At 37.4% G+C, this 20,494-nt stretch overlaps 1 pseudogene; it reads left to right on the top strand.

Annotated features, from left to right (window-relative positions):
- Nucleotides 1–370: 370 nt before the first annotated feature.
- On the top strand, nucleotides 371–4,592 carry LOC113498802 (annotated as a pseudogene).
- Nucleotides 4,593–20,494: the final 15,902 nt, after the last annotated feature.

Genomic DNA, 20,494 nt, shown 5'->3' with positions numbered 1-20,494 from the left:
ACATTTGTTCTACAGTTTCAAAGATGGGGCCTTGTCGCAGTTGCTTTTCTCTGCCAAACAATACTGAGAAAATTGAGATAACCAACTATTTTTACATTTTTATAAAGAAAATTAGGTAGATCTTAAAAAATTACGTTAATATAACGTGCTATCATTTTGATAATGTGATATTAAGTGTCCCCATGGCTTCCAATGTGCAAGACTGCCTGTTCAGCAGACATTTGTGGAGGAGATAGATTACAGTGAGATTCAGAATTATCGGTAAATATCTGAACGAGAAATTCATTATACTGTGTGTTAAAACGTTAAATGGAACTATAAACACTAAATTTGTGTCGTCAGGTGGTGGCAAAGGTGCGTTTGGTGTAGTATGGAAAGGTCTATGCGGAACACACTCGTAGCTGTAAAGCACATTAACTCTGAGGCCGAAAAGCGAGAGTTTTCAATAGAAGTGCGTCAGCTATCACGCGTGTGTCACCAAAACATTGTGCGGCTATACGGAGCATGCACGAAGGGCGCCCACGTCTGTCTAGTCATGGAATATGCAGAAGGAGGATGCTATACAATGTGCTACACAACCGCCCTAAGCCCAAATACACTGCTGCTCATGCCATGAGCTGGGCTCGACAGTGTGCTGAGGTTAAATTCTTACATATCTAACTTATACTTTAAGCTTACGTTATAATTTAAGACTTAACAGGTTTTATGTTTACATGTAAATACCACATGAATGAAGTTACGTTTTATTGTCACTTATTACATATCTGATTTATAACATCTTCTGCATTACAGGGTGTAGCATATCTCCATGCAATGAACCAAAGCCTCTTATACACAGGGACTTAAAGCCACCTAACTTATTACTAGTCGGAGGTGGTCAAAGACTGAAAATCTGTGACTTTGGTACTGCCGCTGATAAGGCTATTATATGACTAACAATAAGGGAAGTGCAGCATGGATGGCACCCGAGGTTGTTTAATATTTTGGTATCTATTATAACCATTAAATTTTGATTGGGCTTCAATGGCATTCCTTCCGCTCATATGAATTATAGCGTAATGTAGTACATTACCCCTTCAAGATGGACTATTCAACAAAAAAATAAGTTATTCAATGATTCAGTTAAATTTTCATATGTAAATAAACTTAAGTCATTTCTACAAAATACATAATTTTGTGCCTTCAAATCAAATGATTTTTAGTTATTATCACTGAGATTTGTGCAAGAATGAATTAATGTAATAATTAATTAATCTTCTATAATAAACTAGGTATTAAAACCTTTATAAATTTTTATATACATGCATAATTATTTCCTTATTTATTTTATTATTGTTAACATGCTCAAACCTATATATACTATTAAAAAACTACTAGAGGAACACAAACAAGACAGCTTTATTACATTATGCAAAATAGAAACTGATAATAATTTAAATAGTCTAAAATTCTAAATTGACAAGTCAATGTTTTAACACAGTATAGTAATTATGGTAATATTGAGCTACAGATAATCAATTGTTTAGTTAAGATATTCATGAAGTGTATTATGATAGTGGTCTTGCAAAAAAATATATTATCTAATCAATAACAAACACTTTTTCCTCAATTAGGTTTTAGTAGTAATGTTTTGTTTGTACACAACTTGTGTATACTGCACTTTTTACTATATTTTATTTGAGAATGCAAATGATTTGTACATATTTATGTTTGTTTACTTATATTCTTTGATTGTATATTTTTGTAATTTTAGCTTGCTTCACTTAAAGGGTCTTAATACGATTTTGTGGCATATTCAAGGAGTGTTTCACTAGTAAAGTAGGTTGCGAATAAAGGTCAGGTGGGATAACACCCTTCTTCAAAAAATTCTGAAAGTTTTCATAGGTCTGGAAACCTATTCCAAAAGTGTAGTAATATCATTGGCCCACATTAAGTTATTTGATATTTACTCATGTTAATATGAGACATGTTTATATATTGAATACAAATATATAGTTTTTAATTTGTTTATTCTATGTTCTATTTATAAAGTTAATCTTTTATGTATTCCAGGTATTTGAAGGTTCAACATATACAGAAAAGTGTGATGTGTTTTCATGGGGCATTATATTATGGGAGGTCTTGTCAAGAAGGAAACCATTTGAGGAAGGTGGTTCAGCTTTTAGGATAATGTGGGCTGTCCATACAGGTAACATATACTTACCTATATATGTATTATTATCTCGTGCAAGACTGCCTGTGTTCTTATAAGGGTTTACTCATAAACAAAAAACAAACTATTTAATGTGGGTTTCCGAAACCTTAACATCAAAAAGACTTAAAAACAATAAAATAAATTACATTATAGTAGTTATAATGAAGTCAATCTAACTTTAAATGCTATTTATTGCCAACAAATACATGTAATCTGTTAAGTAATTGTTGTAGCCTATTATCATAATAATTGTTTAGTCATAAATCTTTAACAATAAAACAACCTATTAACGTTTTAGTTCCAATGAATTGTGATATCATGGATCGACGTGATTCAAATCCGCCTACCATTAAGATTCTGAGTAAAACATTGTTGAAAGATGCATATGTATCATTCAAATTTGCAACTCGTTTAAGATCTGACATAAGTTTAGTAATACTTTTTGATTTAAGTTTATATAAGATATTTTTTTGTATTCTTGGGCAATAAAAATAATTATAATTGAAAGAATTAGTTCAAAAGAATTTTGCATAGAAGGTGTAGTTTGCATGTACCTCACATCAATTTGGGATATAAGGTTTGTCTTCACATTGCTTTTAATTATTCCCTGTTTCTATGTATTCTTGTTAGTGTATTGCTTATTTAAATACATTGAATGTGAAGACGATATTATACCTTTATCCATTGTTAAATTCTAGGTCAAAGACCAAATCTGATAGAGGGTTGTCCGGAGCCAATTGAGCACTTGATGACACAATGTTGGCACAAAGTTCCTGCAGAACGGCCCAGCATGGCGAAGGTAAGCTTCCATACAAATATAAATAATGCCCAATGGGCTGCCAATAGTAAAGGTTAAGCTATTATGATGTGATTAGTCACTACTTGTACTGATATAAACTCTCGCCCAGGTGTTCAACTCGATACAATGCAAATAGAACAGGTAGTTTAGGTGTGATTGTTTTAGAACTAAGGATAATTTAAATTTTCTTTTGTCTGTTTAATTTGGTATAGGAAATATAAATTTACTTTAATATGTTAGATTGCAGATGAATGATTTGTTATTGATATTAATAAAATGTAGACCAATTTTATAGTTTAGTAGATTATTGTTAGAGAAAGTATTTTTCAATGATTTGTACTTGTATATTAATGATATATAAAAGGTGCTTTCAATAAGCTTAGTTTATTGAAACAATACAATAATATGTGTTGCAGGTGGTAGAGATAATGGCAGCGCTGTGTGAGTTTTTCCCTGGCGCCGACACGCCCATAAACTACGACGACTGCGAGGAGGACGACGACGAGTGCTCGAGGACGAGTACATGGCGTACGACACGCAGGACAGCCTCGACACCGACACGCACTCCGGCATGCTCTCACAAGTACACATCCCGACACAGTTCGACGCCAGCGTCTCCAACCCCGTCCCACTGAGAAACAGCGACCAAGCCGTGACGGCGCCCCGGCCTCGCAGCTTCGTCGAGACTCAAGTGAGTAAGCTACAGAACTTAATGGCCGCGGAGGCGCATCCCAAAACGTCTGCGTTGCCCAAGGACGAGCCCGACGTGCATAACAGAATAGGCCCCGTGCGCATCCCGCAGCAGTTTAAAAAGCCCGAAGCGTTCGCGGAGGCGGGCCGCTCGCCCGTCACCATCCAGCGCACGCCCAGCTCGCCGGGCGGGCGCGCGGCCTGCAGCCCGGCGGGCGCGGCCTGCAGCCCGGCGGGCGCGGCCTGCAGCCCGGCGGCCGCCAGCCCGGCCGGCGCCGGCTGCAGCCCCGCCGTGTTCAGCGCGGCGTCGTCCCCGCGGCGCCTGTCGCCCATCGCCAACTACAACGTGGGCAACATGAACCCGCGCCACATCGACCTGGACCCCTACTGGCCCCGCGACGCGCGCAGCCCGGACCTCGCCAGCTCGCACTCCAACTCGCTCCGGAAGGAGGACTACAACCAGAACTACTGCGACCGACTCAGCGCCGCCAACAGTCCCATGACGCCCGTCAACGAATTTAATGGAAATATGTCACAGAGACCGATTGATCCGAGATATCAAACGCCATTACAGATAGAAGTTGACCCAGTAAGTCTTGCAACTAAAACTATATGTAGTTAATACTTTACGTCGAAGATTTGTAGTGTAGTAGTTAGGAATTGGTTATGGGCGACTAACATAATATATTATTATAAATTTAGTTTCATAAACTGTGTGTTTCATGTTATAAAACATTGCCTTTTTTTTCAATTTTTCAGAATTCATGGGAGTTGATCGACGTGCCAATCAGTTATGATGATTATGTGGAAGTGAGAAATACTGGTGGCTTTGATAAGTTTTACACAGTGGGTAAGTATTGCATGTTGATTGCAGTGGCCTTTATTGGCATTATCTATTATGTTTAACTGTGAAAACTGAAAATAATTGTAAAATTTAAAACACATTTTAGATTAAACAAGAACAAATCAATACCTGAAACAGCAACAATCTATACTAATATATAAAGCTGAAGAGTTTGTTTGTTTGTTTGTTTGTTTGTTTGAACGCGCTAATCTCGGGAACCACTGGTTCGATTTGAAAAATTCTTTTTGTGTTGAATAGACCATTTATCGAGGAAGGCTATAGGCTATTTAACATCACGCTGCGACTAATAGGAGCGAAGATACAATGGAAAATGTGGAAAAAAACGGGGAACATTCTAACCACGTGGACGAAGTCGCGGGCAACAGCTAGTATGTAAATAAAAATAGAATTCAATCGCAACAATCTTTAAAAATAAACGCCATTCTATAAATAAACACTCGTCATTCTGTTATCGAAAACCCAAAATTTCAGGTAGTATAACCGTATGTAAGATACATTCGCTCAGTTTAAGAATAGTACCGCACTTAAGATGATTCAACGATACAGAGTACCACGTGTCTCGAACTGACGTAGTAGCACGTGAGACTAATGCGAAATGGATTTTATCTCAATAATTACGCACAAAATGAGCGTAAAAAGCCACATAAATCACCCTATTTATACTGCAATTGTTTTAAGTGTAATTCTTTGTGTGGTTGACTCATAACCGTCTAGCCGTTTGAGAGCAAATAATGTGAAGATAGCTCGCGTGTAATATTAAAAAAACCGTTATAAAGATTATTTTGGCACTTGTGTTAAAAGTCATTTTCCAATTTTAAATGTTGTTTAGTTGTGGGACACCTAAATAAGGCTTGGATTAGAACTTAATCAAAACCTATTAATAAATAAAGGGTAAATTAAAAACATTTTGATGTAAATGATTAATAATACAATTTGTAAACTGATTTATCTAAATTGGCATTTCTCATCATTTCCAAAAAAGTAATGCCGGGTGACGCTTTTTGTGTTTTGAAGGTAATCAACCCCAATCGTATTTTTAATACAATGCGATATTAAAAAACTATAAAAAATGTAGCTACCTGACTCACAAAACCAAATCTTTTATTTATGTAATCCAAATGTTTTTTTAATTACAAACTGATTTTATTTATTTTATTTGCTAATTTCCTTGCAATCATTGTTGAAACATAAAGTACAACATAAAAATTGGAGGATTTTGAAATTGAGCTTTTTGCATGCCTACTCAATTTACTAAAATTACTTAAGGAACAATTTTATTGCTTCATATAACTACATAAAAAAATAGGTTTACCTAGAGTCTTGATGTTAATGATAAAATTAATTGATGTAATATTATGTCTTATAAAAAGGAAATACACTGGTCCTTTTAGTCTCATATTAATGTTAAGTCCGCCGTATAGGCAAGACTTAAAACTCAAAAAAACCTTACTTATTTTGTAACAAAGACTTCGAATTATTTAGATTTCAACTTACCTAATAAAACTGAATATGATCATGACAAAACAACAATTTAGTGAATCGCAGTGGTTTCATACTCACTAAAACTCTCAAACAAAAACACATTTATAAATCAAATATGTTGTCCCGAACCCAATCGGTAGTTCCTCGGTGATCTAACAACTGAGCTTTAAATGCAATCACATAATTAAACTCCATAAATAATCCAAGTTATATTTGTCGTAAACATCAGATCACAACATAATTCAAGTGATCCGAGATTGTCGTCTAATCTCGTACCAATGCATCATTGCGCGTGAGTAACCGCGTCGAAATAGCGAAGTCCTGGCAGGACACGATCGCGCCGTGACTCACGCTAGCGTTTATTTATCATACGGTGTGTTTGTTGTGTTTTGTTTTTGTTAGTAAATAAATCTTGGGCGTTCATGTGTGTGTAGGACCTTTTTTAGGTCAAAAGTTTGGTTCTGAGTGAGGTGAAAATGAGTTGTGCGTATTTCTATTAATTGCGGTTGAGTTTTATTTTAATAACGAATAGAGCTTTGTAATTCGTAAGGGTTTTTTTAACCACGATCTGAATTTGTTACTTTCTTTGGATTAAGTTTACTCATTTATTTAGTGCAGATTAGTTCTTTCATATACATGGTGTTCTTATAAGAATTTTCCGGTATTTTTTCTTTTGAGTATAAAAGTGGAGATATTTTTTTTCATAATTTTAATTCAGCTCCTGAAACAAACAATTCAGCATGGATCCATATATTTCAAAGCCCAAACATCATTCCTAATGCTTTATGACTGTTTCAAAACAGAGTAAGACACATAGCCCACGTCACGTAATGTGCACCTGAGTGTATAAACAATAGTTAACTAATTAAGACTTCACACAGCTGTCATCAAGTCATTCATCACCGATCTGGACGCTGACTGTGACAAACTGTACTATTAGAGCACGTTACAACAAATGTCTTCATTTTTCTGATACCTTTCAACACGCACATTTATTTATATTTATACTAACAGTTTCCCGCGACTCCGTTCGTAAGGACTTTAGTTAACAAGCGGTGGTTTCCGTGGGAATACCGAGATAAAATAAAGACTATTATAAACTAATAATCTAAAAACCCAAAAACCGCTGTGTACATATTAGTAATACTTAAACAATATTAAATCCAAATGTCAAAGCCATAGTCAATTCCGGAAAACTATAATTTTGCCACCTTCCCACTCTTTTTCCAGTTAAAAAGTAATCCATTTCGTTTCTCAGGCTCTTGATTATCTATGTACCAAATTTCGTTACAATTGGTTCAGTAGTTTTTATGGAAAAGCGAGACAGGCAGAGATACTTCCGCGTTTATAATATTAGTATGGGTATAAGACAGTGGTGTTTCTGTTCGTATATGTTACCATATTTGCAACGATATCACTTACAGCCGGGCAACAACAAGAGCCCTAGCGTTAATTATAATGCGTAGTGTTAGCGGTTCTCGGAAGTCCAGCCATCAGGCGCGCCGCCATCTGACAGCAAATACCGCGCACTCAAATATCAAGCGCTTAGTCATCTCAACAGACATGTTATAATAATAATAATAATAATAATCTTTATTTCAGAACAATGTCCATACATAATTACAAAATAATAAGATTTATAGTAAAATTTGTGCGCGTATAAATGCTTTCAGGATGTCTGAGTCCTGCTTTTCCGCAATAACCTGCAGGATGCTGTTGGTGCTGCTCCTGACCCTGCTCAGTAGTGATACGAGCCGCTTGCGTATTACCGCGTGGAAGCCGTCTACCCTGGCTTCCGCAAACATACCGGAGGCACTGCAAAAACGGGGCAACCCCAACAACATCCTAAACCCGTTGTTATATTGGACACGTAAGGCATTGAGCGTCCTCTGCGTATATCTGAACCACAGGCTGCACGTGTAGAAAGTCTGACAGTAGGCTTTAAATAGAGTGACTTTAACTTGTTTACTACAACGCACAAACCTGCGGGCCAGCATATTACTTCTAACCGCCAATGCCCTACGTTCCCGTTCTATGTCAACCTGGTCCTCAAGGTCCTCTGTAACGTAATGTCCAAGATATTTAAACTTTTCTACCCGCTTTAGTTCAATGCCATTTAGCTTTATTGCGGGCACATTCAATGTACATTTACCGGGGCCTTGAAAACCATGTACTCGCTCTTCTTAGCATTGTACATCAATCCATGCTGAATGCTATATGTTTCACATATTGCAAGCAACTGCCTCATTGCACTTACAGTTGGGGTCAGCAGCACCATGTCGTCTGCGTAACTAAAGTTGTTCATACAAATGTTGTCAATCCAGCATCCCACTCGTGTGCTGCTGAGCCCAACTATAAGCTCATTCACGTACAAGTTGAAGAGCCTAGGAGAACTCAAACCACCTTGTCTCACCCCGCACTCCAACCTGTACGTGTCCGAGAAGGCATTTGCCCACCTTACATAATTATTCTGGTTTTGGTACCAGAAATGAAAAATCCGTTGTACCTGTGTAGGCACGCGGGTTTTCTTGAGTTTCTCCCATAACAAGTCATACGACACAAGGTCAAATGCCTTGGAGAGGTCAAGAAAGCATGCATACACAGGTGTACTTCTTTCCGTGTAGTATTGGACAGTGTGCTTCAGACTCAGAATTGCGCTTTCAGTGGAAAGTCCCGCGCGAAAACCAAACTGAGCATCATGAATATTAATATTTTTATCAAGTTCTGAGTCGAGCACACTGTCCAACACCTTGGCCACAATTGTAGCCAAGGAAATCGGTCGGTAATTGTTCTTATCAGACAAATCTCCAGTTTTATTTTTAACTATTGGTACTACGATGGTTTTCATAAGGTCTATAGGCAAGTACGAGTGATTCAGACATAAGGTAAAGAACATTGCCAGCACACGCGGTAAATGAACACCAGCGTATTTTAGATGCTCGATACTGAGTCCATCATGACCCGGTGACTTGCCCCTAGACATGCTACTCACAATTTGTCGAACTTGTTTAGCAGACACCCTATACAATTCACCGGTCATGGTGGACCCAGGATCTGCAGACGAAGAACCCAGTGGAGACTTAGTGGTAAAATGTTCTCTAAACAGTTCAGCTATATCTCTGCTATCACTCGCACTTCCCACGCTCACTGGAAGGCCAGTCTTATGATTTAAACTGTTGGTTGCTTTCCAAAAATCACTAAAGTTTTTAGAAGCACGACATTCCGAAATAATTTCCATTTTTATCTGTTCTTTGTTATTGTGACACCACTTTAATCTATTTTTAAATAATTTGCGACTTTCACACATTTCTTCATATATAGTACCGGATTGTGGCCTATCCTGAGAAACCCAGTATAAAAATTTACTCCTAGCTTCCCTGTGAGCTTCACATACATGCTTATTCCATCCTATTACATGTTTTTTCTTACGCGAGTGAGATTTAGTTTCACAAGTGTTAATGGCTGAGTCTGTTAATGCTATTATTATATCCTTATATAGTTTATCTAGACAATTTCTATGTTCCTTACAATTACAAATATCATAACTACATTCTCTTAATTCAACAGGAAAATCTATTAATTTCAGTTTACTATTGCACAATTTGGTATAGCTTTTTATTTGTTCTTTAGTTCTATAGCCCCAAACAGCTTTATTTTTTATATTTTTATTATAATTACTATTTTTACATATAATTGCACTTAATTCACACTCAATGACTAGGGGCAAATGATCAGACCAAAACGTGTCATAATTAATAAATACATTCTTAATAGTTTGTTTGGCAGAATGACTAGTAACACAGTGATCGAGCCACCTCACACACCCGTGAGCCTCGCTTATAAATGTATAATTACTTAATACACTTCCTAACACATCTATATCCACACAGGACCATTGTTGGTCCATACATAAATTAATTAGCTCGTTACCGAACAGTTCTCCCGGATGAGCATTAAAATCTCCTAGTACGTAAATAGATTCTATAGCGTAATGATCAACTATCGCACATACCTCGCCAAAACATGTCGTAAACTCCTCCAAATTGTCTATTCCATTTGTCGGCATGTAAACACTAAACACAAGAAATGCGCGGTCTTTCATAGACACTTTTATTGCACTGATACGCGGATTATTGCACTCGATAACAGTCACCTCTTTGAACACACTTTTACGCCACAGTATTGCCACGCCACCGTAAGGTCTTCCTTTCAAAACACCGTTTGAAATATCCACTGCTGACGTGCCCGTGTATGCGAACTCCTGGTCAACAGTGCCCAGTATCGGTATGTCATAGGGAAGTAGCCAGGTCTCTTGTAAGGCTATGATATCCGCCGACTGACACAATTTTCTGACACAATCAATTGATCTTTTTATCGACTTACAGTTAAAACTGACAAATTTAAATAAAGTAGTTGTTGCAGTTGTATTTGTTTGTATACCCATTATTAATTGTTTTGTATCACATCACTATTCACAACATTGTTTTCGGCCTTCTTAGTTTTATTAAAGTAAACAAAGCGCCTAAAAGACACACCTTCTGGCCACAGACTATCATCTAAAAACATTGCGAGCTTGTGGTGTGGTACAAAGATTTTAAATGCATTATAATTTCTTTCCTTTTGCATTATAATTTTCTTTATTGTTACTGCAGTTTGAGTCTTTGACAGAATGTAGTCAGCAATGTCGCTGTCAGTAACTTCTTTAGCTACACGGGATATAAATAATGGAATATTTATTTCCGCAGCTTTAAATTTCATATCCACATCCGAAGCCGCTTTTCCTCTACTTCCTGCAAACTTGTACTTTGGCTTCTTTTTTTGTACAATTGTCCATCCATTCTTCTCTTCTTTATCTGGTTGTATTTTCTCGCTTCCGCTTATCGCTTGTGATATAGACCGCGCCGTCTCCGGTACGACACTCGGGCGCTCAGGATTCGCGCGCTTGCGTTGCACCTGTGTCGAAACCGCGGTTGAGGCCTCCACGCGCGTGCTTGTATGTGAGAGAGCGAGAGACCGATTGATGCATTCCGCGTATGACAGGGACGGAGTATCATCGCTTTGCTCGCGACAACCCGCCAACGACTGCGTCATCGCTATGTTTTGCTTTTCTGTATTGTGAGGTAGATCAGTTATTGTACAATCCAATGTTTGGTGTTTGGACTGCTCAATATGTAATTTTAAATCATCTAACTGTTTGTTAGTCACGTAGGAATCCTTAATAATCTTTAGTTCGTTTTGCAACAACAAAATATCCTTCAGAAGTTTACTTGCATCCAGATGATCAAACGATATTGGTGGTAATTTATGTAGTTCCCGAGCAACAAATATGGGTACTAATTCCGGATCTGTTTCTTTAAATAATGTAATTATATCAGCAAGATCCCTCTGTGATTTTCCTTCTCTCTTACGCGAAATTTTACGTCTTGTAGTAGTGATCGAATCGAAAAGCAAGTTTTTAGCCGCTTCAATCTCCTCTTCAGAAAAACTTGTGACACACAATCTCATTAAGCTTTCCTCATCCATAACATCCATTTTGTTCTGGACATAGGCTAACACCTCACATATCACAATGTTACAGTTATTGCACTTAATTACTTTCGAGTTCGACGTCATTTTTCTAGCACCGTAGGTGAATGACGCGACCGCACCTCACGCGTACCCGCGGGTCACTAGTTATACTAGTTTTATTATTACATAACTTATTTTTGCACTTTGCTCGAAATAAGTGCGTTAGAGTATTAAAAGATACTACTGAGTCTAATCCAGGCTTTAACACACGAAGTGAATCATCGCTTACGTTATATGTGGATGGATGTTTAAATGTAGATGGTGGTGCCAATCTCCTTGATATTACTATTTATGTTATGTTACGAATCTGTTTAATCCCCTTTTGAATTACATCTCATTCTTTTTTTTGTTGTTTAAAATCTGTCAATGGGAGAGAATTATTAGTGCAAACATTGCCAGAAATAATACATTGTAACCTATTTACTAACCGCTGGCGAAAAAAGTGTGAGGATATTTTGTATTTCGCTGTAATAAATATAATCTCGACAGTGAGGTTCCGGCATTATTATATAGAAATGTAAAGCGTTACTGAGTTCTAGATCTGATTCCGGGTGAGATCATAAGTATATTTGTTTGCTCTTTGCTGTAGCATAAGTTTTTTTATGTAGGCAGGCAGATTGGGGTCAAATAGATGTAGTGTTTATTAAAGTGTCTTCTATTAGCAGCTTTTAGTGGTTCGCGATAAAAGCGTTGCGTGTTTGTCGTAAATGTCGTGGCGTTGCATAAACTGTGTGATGCGTAGGCGCATAGTAGCGCGGGACTAGGAGTTACCGCAGTGTGGTGGCGCCATACACTAATCTACATTTTTTGCATACATTCTTTATTTATAGTAAATAAAACACGTCGATTCAAAAACCTATTTATCTTAACGTGCAAATGTTTTGGCAGTAAATGTAATCATTTATTTGCTTTTCCATAAACTGTTTTGTATATCGGAAACAAGTGTTATTGTTCAAGTTTAACTTATACTTACAGTTCGTGTGAAAAACATTTCCTAGCATTATAATTTGCTAATAGTTAGTTCAGACTATTCTATTAGGAAAAGTTCCGTTTATAATACCCCGGAAATGTAACACTATAGCTTGATGCAATTAAGCACAATGAAATAACTTATTTAAAGAAAGCATTTCCGCCACCGATGTGATTATTAGGAGTACTAACTAAGCTTCTTCATAATATTCTTAGCTAAAATTAGCCCTAGATTTTAGAAAAATAATAATTCTTCAACATCACTAAAAAGACAACGACAGTTCTTAGAAACTGCCCCGACAATAAATCTGTTTATTTTCCTTGTAGACTGAAATCTGGAATCTGATGTTTACGTAGAGACAAGAACTGAAGGGAAATTACCACTTTAACTTTTTATGCGATTCCATTTCCTTGCCATATGCAAATTTACTTTAATCGAATCCAATTAGTTTTGGGACCAAAAATCTTGAAGAATCAAGAATTTACCAAAAATAACGAGAAAAATAAGCATTATACAATCAACGCTCAGTCTGGGCAAAAAGAAACCAGAATACCACAGCCCTTCATTATGAAACAATTCTCCATTATCTGCACCACTACAAAAAAGAAAGAAACCCCATCAACCGTTGACGTACATATATTGATTAGTTATATGCGTGTGTATATGCGGTCCAGATGCGGCCAGGACCGTCCCGGCATGAGTCACGGTTCTCGGAAGGGGCCGCGACTATTTTAGACTGTGTCCGCTTACCTTCTAGGAACCGGTAGTGGGACCAACGACCGATCGCAAAGCCAAAGTATTGTTAGATCGGTAACGGGGTTGTTCCTTGCCGCTAAGATCCTAGTTTCGTTCTCGCTATTGAAGTTTGTCCAGGAAGTCCTTTTCTTGAAACTGCTCTCTCGTCGATGGATTCGTTCCTCAAGCTTAGCGATTAGTCCACTGATCTGTGTGAACTCCATTATTTTTGAGGATATATGATTTTGGAGAGCAATGCCATGTTTTGGGGTATCTTCTACATTTATCCTAAGAAAGATATCTATCCCCACTGGGTTTGCCTCTATAATTTCCCAATTACAGTCTTAAGAATAACTAACTCTACAGTTTCTTGGGATACTAATAAAAATTACTCTCGCTCACTTTTCACGCAATTACTAAAACAACTGAATTTAATTTGAGTAACGGAAAAATAGAATGCTCAAGAATAGTCCAAGAAGTCGATGTATTCGGGAATCAAAAGCCATTAAATTTTATAGGTATGATCTGTAAATAGTGTTATGATGGCGGTATGTGTGTCGCGTCAGCTTGCATCCGCGCAGATGGCTAGACGGATCGCCTTTTGTTTATCTGCCGCTTCCGCCCGTCGCATTGAACAAGCACTACACATAGCGACAAATGTTTTGCTCTACACTGTTATTATGATTCTAATTTCCTATGTAACTTAACCTTGCGGGAATAAAGACCATCCGTTTTATCTGATGTTTGTCGTCCGTTTTAAACAAATACAAAGCCTTTTAAGTGTTCTTTACTGAGCATAGTCTAATTACGCTATTTCCGCATCAACCCAAATATTATCGTCAAAATTATCCTTATATCTTCAATTATAACCGCCGGCAATCATTATCTTTTTTGCAATCTTGAAGGATGGACGCAAGGACGGTGTTTTCCTCATGGAGTTTTCTTCGAACTCCAACCAATACCAGTTTTTTAACATGCTCTGTCATATTCGGGTTTAACCGATTCATCTTTCATTTATGTTGGTAACCAGTTTCGTAATCACATCTGGACGAAATATCCGATCCGATTTGCCTACAACAAGCTTTTATTCTGATACTTCTCAATACGCTACGACTCAAAGTTTCGTAATTCACTCTTCAGCTATTGTGCAACCGAGAGCAGCTAAACAATGCACTACGTTCGCATACAAAAATAACAAGAGTAACTCAGTGCTACAGAAACAATTTGTATAGTGGAGTGATGTTGCAAATTTCTTAAATGTGTTAAGTGAGACGTGCCTCGTGGCTCGTGCCCTGCTGACTCAGAGAGCAGACGTCAATGCGGTAAGAACAGTATCGCGGTAAAGTAAATAAGTCGTAATATTTTCATGGGTGCCGCCGCGGCGGGCATCTCGCCCGTTATGCGTTGCTCAAATAAACAAACGTGTTGATTTTTATACAGTATCGGCCTTTCCAGTAGCGAACAAATCTAACCGCGATTCCAGCTAACTATCATCGTTGTATCTGTATTCTAAACTCGCTTCGACCATTACCCGGAATATATTCCAAAACTTGTAGCTACGAGAACTTAGGTTCAGAGTTTATTATATCGGAACTGGTCATACTGCAATAGAGATATTTGGGGAAAAGATTTTTTGGCCAAAGCAGATTTCGTTTGATTAGGATCTTACTCATGACGTGACTTCTGTGCATAAATTTTGTAAAGTCGCTACGGCACAAGTCCTAGACAAATCCAAGTCTCCTAAACTTAAAGCAGTTTATCTATGTAAATTTTTATTGTTCATATAATGGCAAATACACGTATTTTGTGTTCATTCTATCTAACTAAAAAGATCTTCTTTTTATACCCTATCATCATCCCTTTATCGTCAGGATAAAGAAGTTAAATGAATCTAAATTCAAGCTAAATCGAATAGAAAATCTAGGTACCAAATAGGAACGTATAATTCAAAATACTACAACAATCGCAGCGTTGTTGAACATGTAAGCTACCGTAACTTTTTATTTTAATTATCATCTTATTATGAGGCGAGGCGTTAATTTTTACTAGGCTTATTTCCAATAATGAGCTCGCTCTCAAAAAGTTTCCAAAAAAAGCTCAATTCCAATTGAAGAAATAAGGTCTGCTTCAGTAAGTACATATTCTATCAGTTGGCTTATATGAGTCTGCAAGCGCTGTAAAAATATGCTCCGTTTTTCACACATCATTAATAGACTAAAATGGATGTAAAAAAATTCATTCACCTCTCATAATCCTCAAATTCTAAAATAAAGCTAACGCATTTGTCCGGTGTCAACAAAAAGAAGCGCGTCGCGAGCCACGCATGAATCAGCGCGATACAATTAATCTAATTTAAGGTTATCGGGGAGGCATCGGTCGGGTTCTGCGACGACGTACAGTCTCGCGCTCCCGCCGCGCGCCGGCGCATCGTCCGCGCACTGCACTCGGATGCATCGCCGCGCCCGCGACCGCCCGCGCTCCCGTGTGCATGTGATCGAGTGAAATGCCGCAAACAGACTGTTCCGTTCAGGTTTCTATAACAGTGCAACCCGGTTACGATAAATTGCAAGTGTTCGTTGACGTTTACATGAGTGAGTAGTCCGATGTTTGACAGTAGTTTGTAGTGGATTTTAAGTTGCTGTACGTTAAAAATTTGTATACAAAATTATAAAAAAAAGTACTTTAAATTTTTGAGGAGCTTTTCAGGTAATTATCAAAAAATCGTTGAATGTACTCGACCAAAATTATTACACAATATTATACGATTTTGAAATTATTTCTCTAGATCATCGCAAATAGTAAGTCCTTGAACTTACCGGCTACCTGGTCGTAGCACCTTGACTGGAGATTTATTCTGAAAAAGCATTATATGTTTGACAAAGCTTACTGTCAATGTAGATTAATTTTGAATATTCACAATTAAAAATAACTAAAAACAAATAGGATCCTTTTGAATTAACGTACTAATTTTGGTCTCCTATTTCTTTAATTGACTACTTAAAAAGAAATCATTGAATTCTTAGTAGAAATCAAAAATTCTTATGGTAATATATATTTTACAATAAATTGTCAATAGTTTACCTTCAGTTCTTATAGTTAGTTAATCTCACAAAAATGATAAATTGAAAATTATAGTTATAATTTCCACTTGAGACCATCATTAAAAATGCTTTTCAAAAATGCTCCGAATATCAGAACGGATCGATATGAAATAAATAATCCCGTTAAATAATTTAATTCACCATCTGATGCAGTACCCAAAAATTAGGAAGTCAATTATTATGTATTTGTACAGACAAAGTAATTTCGACTTTTCTGTTTGGATTTTCCAACATTTTAATTAAAAGCAAAAACCACCAGATAAATTGAACCCCCCAAAAGATGTTACTGTTAGAAAAATCCATCAATCAATAAAAAAACTTGAATTGACTGACACAGTAATCACGCGGTAAATTTTATACTAACGATCGGCGACAGTGAAATAATCGTCTGTCAAAAGGTAATGCCAAAATCTCTCAGCTAACGGCTATCTAGCAGCGTCGAGTGACGCTTTCGGCGCGACGATGAATCATTGCTAATTATTTTATGATTCGCGAGCAAAGCCGCGCGTGTGACAGCCGTGATAAACAATTAGACGAGCCACTTACATCGTACCACCCGTAAACCTGACTACTTACTGCCAGTTACCACCCTCCCCTACCTCAGAACCTAGGATGACAACACTTACCCAAATCAGTCCATAGCTTCTCGGCTGCTATCCAAAATTACGACTCTAAATTTACTCCCAATGTTAACTCTTTTGTTTTAAGAGATCTCTAAGCGACGCTTATAAACAATCCTCTTTGAAGATTCAAAAATAATGTTGTTTATGTCCCGTATCGTGTAATGTTCTCACGTAACCCTTCTTGACACGAGACGCTCTTGCCGTATGTTTCTGTCGAATGGTGCTTCTGGTTCACTTTTGAACTAATTGGCAGATCAAACAGATTTGTGATGAAGCGTGTCTCTGAGACGCGCCGGCTATAAATGACCCTGAACTTACAGACGTCATGCAACCGACATAACGGATTGAACTTTTTAAGTTGATTTTAAATTTCATTTAATGTGTAGGCTGGTGCGTTACCTTACCTATAAACAAATCTATTTCTAGACCTTATCTAATCTGATCTTGATCTGTTACCAATAGCGATACACTCGAGTGACCTTCACGATAAACGAAATGTCCAAACTGGTAGCCTGTGTTCTCCATAATAACTATATATATACACAATACTAATAAACATCGTAAATACGGCAGTGATGAGACATTTTGCAGACGGCGCCTGTAGTGATTCAGTCTGGAACACGATTGCCTTTATAGATGGTGGTTGGTCGCAGCGGCCGGGCCGTTGGCATCGGCATCACGACATGACTAACCGCTGCCCGCTCTAGATACAATCAAAATATGTGACAAGTTTATTTCTATTCGGAACAACACATTCTGCTCGATATATCCGCGCCTCAAAGTTGAACATCTGCTGATTTTTTCTACGACATAAGTAGGTCGGGGCTCGCATCTGCGTCACGCGCGCCCTGGCCGCGGCCGCTCACCGTGCGCTTACGTTTACGCGAAATCGTTACACTGTTTTTCTAAGCCATCGCATACTATGCTATATTATATTCCTCTGCAGATAACGGCCGCAGTGCCAGTCAATACCACTTTTTCTGAATACGTATAACTTTTTGCAATATTTCATGATTTCCCTCGAATTTTTCAAGAGATTGTGTTGTTTTTAAAACTGCATTTATGTTTAAATCATTTTTCGAATTCGTTGTATCTCAACTATGATTTTTAAAATCAAAACCATTTTTCTGAGATTTTTAAGGTTTGCGTACTTATACAGCATAGACAATTTGAAATTCATTTACTTAACCCTTAATTCGACGGACTTTTTAATTACTTTAATTTAAAAAAAATGTTGCATATTTTGCTTTTTAGGTAGAAAGGAACCCTAGGAAAAATACTGAAAAAAATCTACTTATTTCAGTTTCCTGAAAAACCACCGTCCATTATACTGGACATTACCAAGCTCGTAAGAAACTAATGCACTCCTACCATGTGCAGTACAGTTCCCATTGTCAAAGACACAGAATAAAATAAACAAGTGATTTTGTCATAAAATATTCATTATATTTAAAAAAAAATGTCTGAAAGTTACATTAGTTGCGCTTAAATCACTATTAGGAACACAGAAGTCTTAGAAGTACAAAGAACTCGAATAAATTCTGAACATAATTATTAAATATCTAAAAAACTTAAAATCTTATTCAAAAACAACCAGTCTTCATAATTATAATCAACATTTATATTTTTCAAAAACAATCAGTCTTCATAATAATCAACATTTATATTTTTCAAAAACAATCAGTCTTAGTTATTAATATCATAAATGTATTCTTTGGTCATCTGTCTATCTCTACTTATTATGGAAATTATAAAAACAATTTCTTTTCGCCACTAAACACAACCTCTGCTTGCATTTGGAACATTGCACGTTCGTTTTATTATCTTTGCAGAACTTGCAACGTCCATATGTTGTATATTTAGGCCAGTGGTTGCAGCTATCGTAACGAACAGAATCTGGGGGCCTCGGTGCGCTAGGGTTTTGGATTATCGCTTTTTTCGGTAGCGGACTGGGTGGTTCCATTTGAACTGGTCTTCCTTTTTGCCTCAATTCAACCGCCAATCTCTGTTTGAACTTTTTGAGGCTTATGTTTTTGAGGCTCTTCCTGTTGCATTTCCTCCTATAGAGAAGCCAAGCATTGTTAACAGTAATATCTAACATTTGGCCAAAAATGTTCATATACCAACGACGACTCTTGAAAGATGTTCTGTAGAGAGCTATCAACATGTCGCACAGGTCGACTCCTCCCATATGTTGATTATAATAACGAACTAATTGTGGACACGGGACATTCACTTTCTTTTTCAGTTCTTTGCTCCATCTTTTAATTTCTTGAAGTGGGTATGAATCTGCATAAGAACAAGCCAATGTCACAACTTTATTATCATACCATTTGACAATGGCGATCTTTTTGTCGTTGTCAACGACTTGACTAAATGAACCTCTGCCTTTTTTTTTTAGTTCCTTGTCGCTCAAAAGTCCCTTGGTGCAACCTTTCAATCTATTTTGCCGAATGGTTCCGAGACTGAAAATCCCTCGGTGTTCACGTAGATACCAGACCAAGTCGAGCGTCGTGAAATAATTATCGAAATAAACAGCACTTCCTGGAGTCTGAATTGTCTTGCAAAGAGCTAATACATTTTAGCACCCAGTGTCATCTGCTCTTCCTCTTCGCTAAAATTGATATACCGGAAGGTATCATCGCCGCCATACAATAGAAAATCATAGACAATTCCAGACGCACCAGCGCGTACGACGTTCTTGAATCCCCATTTACTAGGTTTCATGGGGTTGTATTGTCTCCGATTTCCTGCTTTAGTACCCTTATATGGAATTGTCATCTCATCTATGCTGTATTTCGTTTCTTCTTCTGTAGAAAGGCAGTTTCTTCTTATCTTTCGATGAATGGTCGTACCTTGTAATATCGATCTTCGTCCTGATTAGTGTTATCCACAAAGTGGATGTTTCGTCGAATCTGCTCGAATCGTTTTACTGGCATGATGTCGGCAACTTGGGCATATCTAAATTCTGTAGACCAATAGTCTAAATAAGAAGGCATTTTCACTATACCCATGATAAGTAGAATTGCAAGAAAATCTTTCAGCTGCTCGATGGTCAATTGCATACATTTACCGGTTCTTTGGGTTGAATACAAGTTCGAGTTGTCGACGATATCAATGAATATATCTGGGGAGAAGAATAAATAAAAAAAGTCTAACGGGGAGTCGGTGTCTGGTAAATCAAAGACGAAATCGTTTGATTGGATGTCAGCTTTGTGTCTGAATTGTCCTTTTTTCCATTTGTAACTCACAGTTAGCGTTCTCTTAGCAGTTTTTGCTACTCGTACATTTGGCGTCGAGTGTATTGGTAGTGTCCTCTTATGTCTGGTTGTTCTTGGTGTTGATGGACTAGCCATAGACGAAGTATTTGGTGATGGAATTGACAATAATGAAGCCATACTTGGCAAGGCATTGTAATTGATTTCACCACTCGGTAGTAGCACGTTGTCAATTATTGGAGTCAATGG

Source organism: Trichoplusia ni, chromosome 11, assembly GCF_003590095.1.
Source record: "Trichoplusia ni isolate ovarian cell line Hi5 chromosome 11, tn1, whole genome shotgun sequence".
NCBI lineage: Eukaryota > Metazoa > Arthropoda > Insecta > Lepidoptera > Noctuidae > Trichoplusia > Trichoplusia ni.
The sequence above is the reverse complement of the archived record's forward strand: the minus strand, read 5'-3'. Positions and strand labels throughout refer to the sequence as shown.